Consider the following 13795-nt stretch of genomic DNA (forward strand, 5'->3'; position numbering starts at 1 on the left):
AGCATCTCAGGCTACATTTTCAGTCTTCTGAATTAATTGGATCTAGCACCATAGAGTAAAAATCCCTTTGACACTGCTGCATAAATACCTAAGGCGTAATTCCCAGAAAGAACTGCTGGCTGGCTGCAGAGCTGAGACAGACGCAGGCAAAGGTGCCGAATCCGCACTTCCACGATCTTGGCTCTCCACATTCTTTCCAGCAGAGCAAAGCCCATTGATTTGTACAGTATGTGGAGCGGACTTTGGAGGGTGTTATCATTCGGAACATTATCCGATCCTCCAAAATAATTAGGCATGTGTGTCTTTACTTGCAGCCACTTAGAAGGAACAAACGAACCAATAAATAAAACTGTCTTAACCTAATCATTGGATCTGTGTGTACAAGACCATGGCAAATGAGAAATACAAGCCAACATTCCCATTGAAATTATGGAAGGGGAAAGGTACAATGACTGTACCTGTTCTCTAGCAACTACTTATGATAAACTGTACATCTTCTTAGTTAAAACACCATCAGAAGATACATACTACTCAGTGCTGGGCAAAAAAAAACTATATATCAATATCACAAAATCAGTGGAAGGTCCACAGGGAAAAGTTCTGCCCGGAGACCGGAGACTCCAGAAATGACATGCGAAAAATACGGAACAGAACTCCCAGGCTGCCACTGGAGCTGTGAGTTCAAAAACATGGTCCCCTGCTGCCGCTGTTTCTGGACATTCGGAAAGCAGGTGACTGCCGTGCGGGGAGATTTTAATTTCTGTGAGCTTCTCTGCCAGCAGAAACAGCCAAAGCTGAGAGGAACATGGCCCCTACCCCACTTTTGCCATCTAAATCTTACTGTAACTGCATCTAATTAGTGAGCCCTACCTGGAGCCCCTCTGTGGGAAATGAAGTTTAGCTTTCCAGCCTCTCTGACTCTGGAGGTGGGGTGGCAAATGAGTGAGTCAATGAACAGTACCAACCACCAGTGGCCAAAGTAAGATCTTAAACACTCACCCCATTCTCAGGGACAGGAGGGGTTTCATGGAGCTGGGCTGTAGCAGGGAATGGGGTTAATCCTAAGAACCGTAAATGTCTTTCACTCAGAGGTTCTTCTCACCCCAGCCACCTGATGTCAGTATCTCAGAGAGAGAATGACAGTAAAACTGAGTGAGCCGTTTCACAAAAACCTCTCCAAGTCCCAAGCAAGTCCTACAGCAGCCCTGCTATCTGAGTAGTGGGATGTGTACACGTGGGAGACAGAATCTTCCTTCAAAGAAAACACAGCAGACATGGAAAAAACCGTGATGACCATCAGAAGAGACAACACTAGCAGTCCCCACCCCCCACCCCCCCACCTCCATGACAGCATGACAGATGGGATACAATGGGCCAGCTACAGGAGGGGCACGTCACGGGGAGACAGCACCAGGGCCAGCAGCCATGGTGGTTCAGAGGACACTTCCCCAGCTTTCAGCCCCCAGGATCAGACAGGAACCAGAGAAGAGGGAAAGCGCGTGCTCCCCAAAGTAGCCGAGGGTGCCCTTTATGAGGGAATCCCACAGAGGTTCAGAAATCATTGGGGTGTATGGGAGCGGGGCTGCTGAACAATCTGGTGTGGAGCTGATCAGTTTAGACAGTAAGCCAAACTGAAAGTACAACAAACAACAAAGACTTTATTCACTTACTGTCGCACTGTAAGCAAGAGGCAAAAAATGGTGCCAGCTACCCAATGTTCTATTTTCCCCCACGGGATGGCACTGGGCAAGGGTCAGGTGGATCAGTGCAGATTTGGGGAGGGGGATTGTCTTACTGTTGAGCCTTAAAAAAAAAGGGGGTCCTGATTGTTTATAGACCCATGGGTGAGGAGGAAGGAGAGGGCAAAAGGTCCAGGAATGGAAAAATACTGACTCAAAGAGTTGAGAAAATTGCCTCAGCCGGGGCCACCATACCTGGGCCTCTGAATGGAGGTGACTGGGCTAGCAATGCAGACATGAAAGTGAGTTCTTGAGCCCCGACTGCAACTTCCTCCAGCGAACTGCCAAGCAGTGGCTGTGCACCAAGTCTGGTGTGGGAAGGCCCCACACCGCCTACCCCACAAGCCTGGCAAGTTGGTCCTGAAAGATCCTTCATAAGATTTTGGCCTAGATCTGGACTCCTCAGGGAAATGCAAGGAATGCTTTTTGGGTGAAGGATTAAAGTCCTATAATAGAGCGTGCGGGTGGAATTATATAAATACCGTATTGTGTGTGTGTGTGTGTGTGTGTGTGTGTGTGTGTGTGTGTGTGCACGCGCGCTAACATGCCTATTAAATACCTGCTCTTGTGGTGGCCTGGAGAAACAGATTACATATTTTTAGACAACATCCCCATAAAGCTATATAAAAGGTTTTTTTTTTTTAAATCTGAGACACCTATGAAGAAATGTACTATTCTTTCAAAGCTTACTTCCTAATCCCCAAGACCGCCAGCGATGCCTTAAATTATAACAGCATTGTTAATAGTGACTGGTATCTGAATGATTTCTGGAACTTCTGGAGTCTTTTAAAAACAGCAACTACAATAACAGGAAGCCAGGTGAATGAAAAGCTCCAAGACCCAAACACTAACTTGACTTCAAAGACGCCTAAAGAGTTGGCCCGTATCTGCTCATATGCCAATCACATGTGGCCCCCCTTCATTTTCTCTGTGACCCCCTGGAAAGCAATGCAGGTTAAGCAAAAGGAAATAAGTCATTCCTTCTTAGACTTTTGATGAAGATTTTGTACATCATTTAGGCTGGTTTTTTTTGTTTCATTTTGTGTTTTTCTTTCTGGTTGCCACCTGCACACACATTTTTGGAACCCTTTTTCAAGGGAGTCAGGGAAATGAAGAAGGACGTACATCCTGAATCAAAACAGACTTTTCATGTCTTGAGGACTAACAAAAAGATTCATATACGTCTAATTTAGGAAGGTTTTTTTTTTTTTTTTTTTTTTAAAGATGGCTGAAGTCCAATTATCTTATGTTGATTATTTTTAGTATTTGATCTACAGATGAGACATATGTGGCGTTTCTGGCTGCCCAACACTTTCAAACACCCTCCTAATTTGGGAAATGTCCCACTTTGTCAGTTTCCACCTTTTCAGGATTAGAGAAGTGGATGGCTCATTTGCTTAACCTCCTTCGCAGCTATACCACAGGCAGGTAATGGCGTCAGTACTCGGATACACACCCCCAGGAGACATCAGTTCAGAAGTGAGAAACATGAGAACTAATCTCTGCATGGAACTTCCATTTTACTGAAGAGAACGACTTTCAGCTTTTAGCAGAAGCTGTGATGACAAGACAAAATCTTTACAAGTAGAATCAGTGCTGGCAGCAGGAGCAGTTGAAACCGCGTTGAGTTGTAGGCAGCTCTGCAAAGCCAAAGGTCTAGTAGAGCTGCTACAATGGCCTTATTTCTCCTTTAGCCAATTTCATGCTGTAGTTTAGAAGTGTTAGTGGACTGTTAGTCCTGATCTATTTTATATCTGTTTTATATCTGGATTATGTTAAATCTATCCATCTAGTTGGAGAGAATTGATATCTTGTCAATTTTATGTCTTCCAACCCACGAACACAATGTATTTTTCCTTTCGTTTATAACTGTTTAAATTTCTCTCAGTATGGTTGGTAGTTTTCAATCTATAGGTCTTACATGTCGCTTGTCACACTTTTCCCAAATACTTCATGATTTTAGTATTCTTATAATGATATTGTTTTTTAATTTTAATTTCTGATGGCTCATTGCTAATGATATAGAAATACATTGACTTTTGTATATTGATGTGGTATCCTGTAACTTTTCTAAATTGTTATTAGTTTTGTACATTTTCATCGAATTTTCCTCACAGAGAATTATGTCATGTGTGAATTAAAAAAGTTTTACTTCTTCCTTTCTGATGTTGATGCCTTTTGTTTCTTTTCCTTGCCTGGTTGTACTGGAAAAAACTTCAAATGATGATTTATAGAAGTGATAAGAGTGGACATCCTTGCTTTGTTTCTTATCTTAGGGGGAAAGCGTTCAGGCCTTCACCATTAAATGTAATGTCAGCCATAGATTTTTTCATATATGCCCTTCATCGAGTTGAGAAAAAAATATAATTGAGAATGGAATTTTGTCACTTTTTCTAGGTATATTAAGATATTCATTTGGCATTTCTTTTACAGATCGTTAATATGATGAATTACATTGATAAATTTTCAAATGTTAAACCAACCCTGCATTCTTGGGATAAGCATCACTTGGTCATAATATATAATCTTTTTAAAATATACATTGTTAGATTTGATCTTCTAGTTTGGCTAAGAATTTTATATCAATATCTACTAGGAGTATTTCTCTGGAGTTTTCCTTTCTTTTAATATATTTGATTTTGGTATATGGTAATACCGTCCACATAGAATGAGCTGGAAAGGATGCCGCACGCTTCTGTTTTCTGGAAATGCTCATATAGAGTTGGTGTTTTTCCTCGTGTTTAAAAAAGTTTACCAGAGAAAATGGAATTTTCTTTTTAAGGAGTATTTCAACTATACATTAAATTACTTTAATGGATAGAGGGCTGTTCAGATTCTCTATTTCTTCTTAAGTGAGATTTAAGAGTTTGTGTCTTTTAAAGGATTACTTTATTTCTTCAAAGACGTAACATTTATTAGCATAAAGTTGTTCATAATATTCTTTATTATCCACTTATATCTGTAAAATCTGTAGTTATATCACCTTGTATTATTCCTGATAGCATTAATTTGTGTCTTCTCTTTTTTGTTTTTGATAAATATGGCAAGAGGGTTGTCAATTTTATCTGCCTTTTCAAAGGACCAGCTTTTGGTTTCACTGTTTTTTTTTTTTCTTTTATTTTTCTGTTTCCACTCTAATTGTTAATTATGTCCTCCTATCTTCTGTATACTGTGGGTTTAATTTGCTCTTCTTTTTCTAGTTTCTTAAAGTGGAAACTGAAGCCAATGATTTGAGACCTTTCTTATTACTTAATAATACAGACATTCAGTGTTCTAAATCTCCCTCTAATTACTGCTTTCACAGCATCCCACACGTTTTGATACTTTCTGTTTTCACTTTTATTCAATACAAAATACTTTCTGATTTCTTTCTGATCTCTTCACTGAACCATGGGTTATTTAAAAGTGTGTTATTTAGTTTCTGAACATTCAGAATTTTTCCAGAGACCTTTCTGTTATTGATTTCTAGCTTAATTCCATTGTGGTCAGAGAACTTGTTCAGACATTTTTATGGCCCTAACACAATTTATCTTGGCAAATGTTCTATGTGCATTTGGAAGCAGTGTGTATTCTGTTGTCTTTGAGGAAAGTTTGCTATAAATATCAATTAGGTAGAATTGATATATAGTGTTATTCAAATCTTCTACATCTTACTGATATTCTGTCTACTTATTCAATCAGATTTAATTCTCTGATTATGTTCTTAGGTTTGTCTATTTCTCCATGCAGTTCTATCAGTTTTTTGTTTCAGGTATTTTGAAGCACTTTTATTAGATATCTAAAAATGTAGAATCGTTATGTCCTCTTGATGAATTAAAGTTTTTATCATTGTGAAATAATCTCATTTATCCAATATAATATTCTTTGTTCTGAAGTCTACTCTGTCTGATACTAACATAACCACTCTAGCTTTCTTTAGCTTAGTATTATCATGGTATATCCTTCTTCATCCTTTTTATTATTAATCTATTTGTGTTTATATATTCAAAATGGATTTCCCATAAGCAGCCAATAGTGGGTCTCACTTTTTTAGTTCGTCTGAAAGTCTCTGACTTTTAATTAGGAAATTTAAATCCTTTAATTTTATGTGATTAATTATGTGGTTAGATTTAAATTTATCATTTTGCTATTTGTCCCATCTGTTTGTTTCCCTTTTTTTCATTTTCTACATTCTTTTAAGCTAATAAAATATTTTTATAGTTTTATTTTATCTCCTTTGTTAGTGTATTAAATATAACGCTTTGTTTTATTTTTTTTGCAGTTGCTTTCGTATTTATCTTTAATTTACTGTTGTATATATAGTGAACTTATCTTTAACTTTAATACCACAGCACTTATTGTAAAAGAATCTGACAACAGTATACTTCTATTCAGCTCCCCATCTTTCTTGCTATTGTTGTCAAACATTTTATTTCTACATATGTTTTAAATTTTAATGTGAACAGGCTAATATATTATCATTGTTTTTGCTGTAGTCCATTATCCTTTCCATAGATTTAAATAAACAGGAAAAAGGCCTTTTATATTTACACACATAGTAACTATTTTCAGTGTTCATTCCTTTGTATATATCCACATTTTCATTCTGTCTGAGGAATTCCTTTAGTATTTCTTGTATTGTGTCTCTGTTGGTGATAAATTCTTTCAGATTTTGTATATCTGAAAAAGTATTTATTTCATGCTTGTTTTTAAAAGTTATATATTTACTAAGTGTAAAATTCTTATTTGATAGTTTTTCTTCCAGAATACTTTCAAAATGCTGTTCCACTGCCTTTTCATTTATATTGTTTTTGTTGAAAATTTTTCTTGTAGTTCTTATCTTTGTTCCTCTCTACTTAATAGGTCATTTTTTCTCTGACTTCTTTTGAGATTTTTCTCCTTATCATGGTTTAGAGAATTTGATAATTATGTGCCTTGGTGTGTTTTTCTTCTTTCCCCCACCCCGTCGAGATTCATTGAGCATCATGGATATGTAGGTTTTTAATTTTCATGAAAATTGAAAATTTTGCAGTCATTATTTTTTCAAATATTTTTGTTTCAACCTTTCTGCCCTTTCTTCTGAGAATTCAGGTTCACATGATAAGCCATTGAAGTGATTCCACAACTCAATGATGATGATTCTTGTTTTTTCAGGAGAGTAGAGGACTTTTTTCCTGTTTTTAGTTTTGCATAGTTTCTATTGCTGTCATCAAGTTTAATAATCATTTCTTCTTCAATGTCTAATCTGCCAGCAATCCTATCAGTGGATTTTTTTATCTCTGAGATTTTAGTTATTATCTCTAGAAGTATGATTTGGGCTTTTTTATTTATATCATGTTTGTACTTGTTCAATCTTTCCTCCAGCTTTTTGAACATCTGGCATACAGTTATAATAAATGTCTTAATGTCTTTGTCTGCTAATTCTAGCATCTGTTTCCATTCTGGGTTCATTTTGATTGGTTCAATTTTTATCCATATTATGAATCATATTTTCCTGGTTCTTCGCATACCTGCTAATTTTGATTGGATGCCAATTGTTAAGAATTTTACCTTGTCGGGTGCTGGATATTTTTGTATTTCTATACATCCTCTTAAGATTCGTTTTTGGATGCAGTTAAGTAATTGTGAAACTGATTTGTTTGGATCTGGCTTTTCTGACTTGCTGAGCAAGTTTAGAATTGTGCCCAGTCTAAGGGTAATTATTCCCCACTTCTTAGGCAAGATATTTCCTGAGTGTTCTACACATTGCCTACAGAATTATGAGTTTTACATTTGCCACATCTCATTTTATAACAGTATACTTTTATTTCACCCCCCCTTTTATGTTTTTAGATTAGATCCTCTCCCCTGCCTCAAGTAGTTTTCTCACATGCATGTGCTTATCAGTAGCCTGCAGAATACTGAAAAATACTGAAAGGTACTTTCTAGAGCTCTCTGAAGTTCCCTCTCGGTGAAGCATTCTCCTCTCTGGTATTTTGTTCTGCAAACTTTAGCAGATTTTGCATCCTCAGATTCCCAGCTCCATCATGCATAATGTTCACCTCATTTCTAAGGGAAAATTGTTTATTGGCTGATATCCAACATCTGCAAAAACCAACGTTTAATATATTATTTCCAGTTTTCAGTGGTCTCTGAAAAAAAATAATGCCTTCGACTCCATTTTGACCAGAAACAGAAATCTTAAGTCAATGTCTAGTAGGTAATGCATGCTGACTTAGGTCTCCTTTGCAAAGTCCTCTTGCCTGTTTCTAGGAGTCCTTATGGGTCATCTCACATGTGTTCCCCACAATTATCTGTGCTGCTCCACCAAGGTCCTATCTCATCTTCGACAATCCTAATCAAAATCCCAGAAGAATTTTTATAGCAGATTTAAAATTTATATAGAAAGATGAAGGAAAGAGAAGAGCCAAAACAATTTCGAAAAAGTAGAACAAAGTTGGAGGCCACATATTACCTGGCCTTAAATTGCACTATAAAACAATACAACAACGAGCTATTGATTCGAGGATAGGTGAATGGAATATGATGTGAGGTCCAATTGTGGACCCACATGAGTATAGTCCATTTATTTTTTTGACAAAGATGCAAGAAAATCTGATGGTAAAAGAAAAATCTTTTCAATAAATGCTGCTGGAAAAGTCAGACGTACATACATGAAAAAAATAAACTTTGATGCCCACCACACATCTTTACAAAAATTAATTAATTCAAAGTGAATTATAGATCTAAGATATAAATCAATAAAAGTTTTATAAGAAAACATAGAAGAATCTTTATGACCTTGGTTAGGCAAAGAAATCTTGTTGTGACACTTGAAAGCACAACCCATATAAGAAAGAACCGATAAATCATCCCCCATTAAAATTAAGAACTTCTGCTCCATGAAAACCACTATTAAAGGAGTGAAAAAAATGAGCCATAGACTGGGGGAAAATATTTGTAAGTCAGACATCTGAAAGAGGACTGATATATACGGAATATATAAAGAATTATTGAAATTCCACAAATTAACAAAACGAGCAGCCTTATAGAAAAAAAAAAGGGCAAAATATTTTAAAATGTACTTCACCAAATAAGATATAAGAATGGCAAATAAGCATCTGAAAAGATGATCAATATTATTAGTCATTAGAGAAATGCAAACTAAAACTAACATGTGATACCACTATTCACCTCTTAGAATGACTTAACAAACAAGCAACTTCTAACGATGCCAGCCCTTAAGAGGTTATAAAGCAACTGAAATTTTCATACACTGCTGATGAGAATGCAAAAGGATACAGCCACTTTGAAAAACAATTTGTTAGTTCTTACAGAGTTAAATATACATTTACCATAAGACCTAGCAATCTCACTCTTAAGAGGTGGGATTGAAATGAAAACCTATTTACATACAAAGGCCTCTATGCAAATGTTTGTTGTAGAATTATTCATAATCACCAAAGACTGGAACCAATCCAAATGTCTTTCAACAAAGGAATGGAAAAAAAAATAAATGAGACATACATATAATGGAATATTCATTGGGGGAAAATAAGGGAATGAACTGCTGATGTAAGTAACAGGATGAATGAATCTCGAATACATTATGGCAAATGAAAGTAAATAGACACAAAACCATAAAGAATGAATGATTCCATTTATGTAATATTCTTGCAGAGTGAAAACTTAGGAATGATGAAAAGGTCAGTGGTTGATAGTGGTTAGGGCTTGGAGGAAAGATTGACTACAATGGGCAAGCATGAGGGTATTTGGGAGGATAGAGCTGTTCTGTTACTTTCTTGTGGTGGTGGTTTGAGACTCTGTGCTTTTGTCAAAGCTCACAAAACTATAAACCAAAAGGAGAGAATACTACTGTATGTAAATTAACAAATAAATCTTAAAAACCTGTAAGCTGAATGTTGAAACACCCACCACTTTGCCATGACTCAGTCCCCCAAATGCAAGCAAATAGGCATATTCCCCAAGGCTGGAGACTGGAGAATTCTCTTCTCTCAAGATATAAAAAGACTGAGTGGAGGATGAGGAAAAGATTTGCATATACTGACATTTGATAATACTCACTGAAACAGCTGGGCCTCTGCTATGAAACTTTCATGAAGCCTTAGTAGATATGTCCTGCCTACACACACATATATTACAAATAGCTTCTTAATATAAAGAGATGTCCAAGAAGCCTAGAGCCTCAGAGGAAATGAGATAATACAGAAAGTTGAAAAAAATTTTAAACCTGCTTTTAATATCCTCAAAGAGCTAAGAGAAGATACTGACTCCATTAAAAATAATAATAAAAGGTACAATCAGAGAATATTTAGAAGTTAAAAATGAGGTAGACAAAACAAAAAATATTGGAAGGCTGGAAGATAAATTGAGGACTACTACCAGAATGTAGAACTTAAGAGAAAAAGATGTAAAAGGGAAAGGAAAATTCTGGAAAGCTGCATGATTGATTCAAAATTCTACCTACAAATAATAGGTAATACAGAAAAAGAGAAAAAAAAGAAAATAAGAGAGGAGATTTGGTCAATAAAAAATACAAAATAATTGCCTAGAAATGAAATGATGAACCCAGAAAAACAAATAAGAAAGGACCTAAGCAAAACATATTGTTATGAATTTAGAAAACATGAGAGATTTAAAAAAAAAAATTTCAGAAGATCCCTGGGAAAAATACTTGTTACATTTGAAGAATAAAGAATCAAAAAGACATTAGACTTTTTATTAGAGACATTGGAAGCTGGAAGACAATGGAGTAATACCTTCAGAATTGTGGGAAAAAGAATATTAGCACCATATCCAGCCAGCCTATCAAAAGTTCAAAGGTGATATAAACACATTTTTAGACATTTGAGGTCTCAGAAATGTTGCTTGCCAATTCCCATGTGCTTTCTCTGGAAGCTGCAGGGTGATATTAAGAAGCAAAATAAGAGAGTAAGCAATAAAAACAAAGAAAACAAATCAAAAGAACAGAGAATCTAGTACAGGAGTGAAGCAAATAGGAGTCCCAGGGCACTATCTGCAATAAGCTAGATCGTACCACTCAGATTAGTAAAGAAATATAGAAGGATTCGTGAAATATGTCTCCAGATGGAAACAAACTAGAATTGATAGATTATCTGCTGCATTTTAACATGTGGAAAAGTATTTTAAATAGTATCGCAGGTGTTATTGTTCTTGTGAAAAGTTTGAGAAAAATTTGTGATGGGAACATTAAAAAAACTAGCACATAAAATTGAAGCTGATATCAACTTCAAGGAAAACAAAGTTTCGTTTAAAAACTACGATCATGGAAGAAGATTTTGCTCAGCAGTGAATAAAACTTTCATAGCCATAAAAATGTAAAATTAATTATTTATTCTATTAAACAGTGTTATTTAAGTATATTGAGGGGATGAAGGTAGGAGAAAGTTGAGGGTCGGGGTAACTCATAGAGTCCTAAATGCTCATCTTTCATATTAGGAAATCAACAGACAATGTCTAAACTGAAAAATCAGGGTGAGGGTAATATTTAAATTATACAGGTAATATCAGAAGAAATACAAAAAGAAATGAAAAAAGTACATCTGAGAAAACCAACTCGGATATTGGGACAAGAAAGTCCTGTCTTTTATTAGATGTGTTAATTTTTTAAAAACCCCGTGCATGTTTTACTTTGGTAAAAATAGAATTAAACATTTTTAACTGCAATTGACTATTGTGAGAATGTCAGTCACAGTGGAAGGCTGCCCGGTAATATTTTTGGAGAAAAGGGAAGCTGTTTTCTGTTTTTCAAATCTGCCTAGGTATAGAGCTAGCCCTGTTAGTTTCTCAGGAAGGAAAAAAGCACAGCATGATGTTTAAATTTCAGACCTTCTTTTTATATCATTGTTTTCTTTAAAGGAAGCAAAGGGATAAGAACGCTTATATTTTAAATTTTTCTTTTTAACACACTTTCTTTTTTGTTGTCTTTTAAATAGAATTTTTTTTTCCTGCCAACATAGTCACCCAACACTTTAATGCCAATAATATTTTGCTGCCCTAGACAGCTGACTAACTAGCCTGTATGATAAGGTTGGCCTTGACATTATGAAATTGACATAACTAAATATCACTGTAGACAGGAAAATGTGGAATCGAATTTTAATAAAGGCAGCCCATGGCTCTCTAAGAAAGTACTCAGCCCTCAGAAAAGGTTCCAAAATGACATCCTGAAGCTAAAGTCCTACTCCAGGGTCCATGATGTTCCAACAGTGAAGAGTTTTGTACATGTAATTGGTTGAATGGTCGGTCATTTTTATGGAATCCAGAAAAAATGCTCAGTGTACTGCAGGGCTGGCCTAAAATACCTCACAACCTCAGGACAGGGCCTGATGACATAAAAACATGCCTCTGAACATCTCTGGCCTTGCCTTCCTTTGCCCACTTTCAGCTCTAATGGGGCTTCCCTTTTAGTTTCCCTCTCCTCCAGTCCTCATTGCTCCAGGTAGAGTTCTTTCACCCAAAAATGGTTTCTGTGGCATGGGCAGGTCCCAGCCATAGCTCTTAGGTGTGCCAAGTATGGCACCAGTAAGGAGAGGATGGGCTGATCTCTCAACTGGGAAGTCTTCACCTGGTGAAATTTCAAATAAATACCCAAGATTTTCTTGTTTGTTTTGTTTTGCTGTTTTAAGATCATAGGACAAACTGAATTCTGAGACTGCCCTCTTACAAAAGCAAACTGTCACAGAGGAGGCAAAAAAAAAAACTTGAAAACTCTACAAGGGTCTTTGGAAAGAATGAATGAGGATGTGGCAACTTAAAATGATATTATTTCTGCTTTGAGTCAGCATACTACCAATAAGCCCTTAAAAGCATGTTTATTGCCTAGCTGGGTAATGCTCTTAAAACGTTCCAATATACAGCACCACAATGCACCCAAAGGAATAAGATTAGCTGTGGCTAAACATGAGGAGAATTCTGTATCATTTGTAGGAGAAGGTATTTTCTTTGAGTTACAGCACTGAAAATAGAGCCAACTTATTCTCATTGGCTTTCTCATTTTGAGTGAGGGTGTTTCTGAGCAGTTGAGTGAAGCTGTATAAAGTATAGATACTTCAAAAAACAGAAGAAAAACAAGACCAGAGTGTCTAAAAACAGATAGAGAAGAAAAGTCTAAATTATTCAATAAGAGTTATGTTTATCATTTCTTGGATTTGGATAATTTCACTGGAACCTCACTGGACTATTCTGTGTGCTAGATTAGAGTCTGTTAAACTATATCCAAAAAGGCATAGTTACTGAAATATTCACCTGATAAATTATTCTCACTTATAAATACAGTGGTCATGTATCTTGGACCTTCCTGGGACAATTCCAATGTGAATTGATTTAATTTTTTTTCTGTAAAGATGGTGTGTTCCACATTTAACCAAATGTTGTTTCATTTTATCCACTTTAGAAATTAAGGAAAATCTATTGCTGGATCACCTGTTCTTACTTTAAATTTATAAGATAAGGTCACGATGAACCCTAAAAAAAAAAAAAAAAAAAATCGTAGTGCTATTCCCTCTAGAGTACTCAAGAATCTAAGTTATTTTAGCTTAAATTCACGAAATGATTGGAACATAAATAAACTTGGAAGGCAGTGTAATTTATCCTTCTCTTTCAGGTAGGTGGTCATACCAGAATTATTTCAGACTAATTAGAATTTATCTTATTTCTGAAGAGAGTCAGAAAAGCAGATAAACAAACTTCTCTCATTCACCTTCCCTCTCTGAATGCACACCTATGTTCTGGGTGATAGAAAGAATAAAGTTCTAGACCTAGCTGGTCAACACCTGTGGTGAAGGCTGTTCGCCCCATATCTAATCTTCCAAGCACTCTATTCATCTTGCAGTCCTTCAATTTCAGTAAATAGTATGGTGTCTTGCTACTTGGAAAAAATTAAATCTATCTGATATGACTTTCCTTACCCGCCCCCCCAACTCCAACCCTTTTCCTTCCCTTTATAAATTGTAGCTTCTCTCACACTAATTCATGCTTCATTTCCTCTGATTCTAGGCAGTGAGCTATAGTTCATGGCTGGCTTATATAGCTGTGCCCTTGATCTTACCTTTTGA

Source organism: Rousettus aegyptiacus, unplaced genomic scaffold (genome assembly GCF_014176215.1).
Source record: "Rousettus aegyptiacus isolate mRouAeg1 unplaced genomic scaffold, mRouAeg1.p scaffold_m13_p_10, whole genome shotgun sequence".
Lineage (NCBI taxonomy): Eukaryota > Metazoa > Chordata > Mammalia > Chiroptera > Pteropodidae > Rousettus > Rousettus aegyptiacus.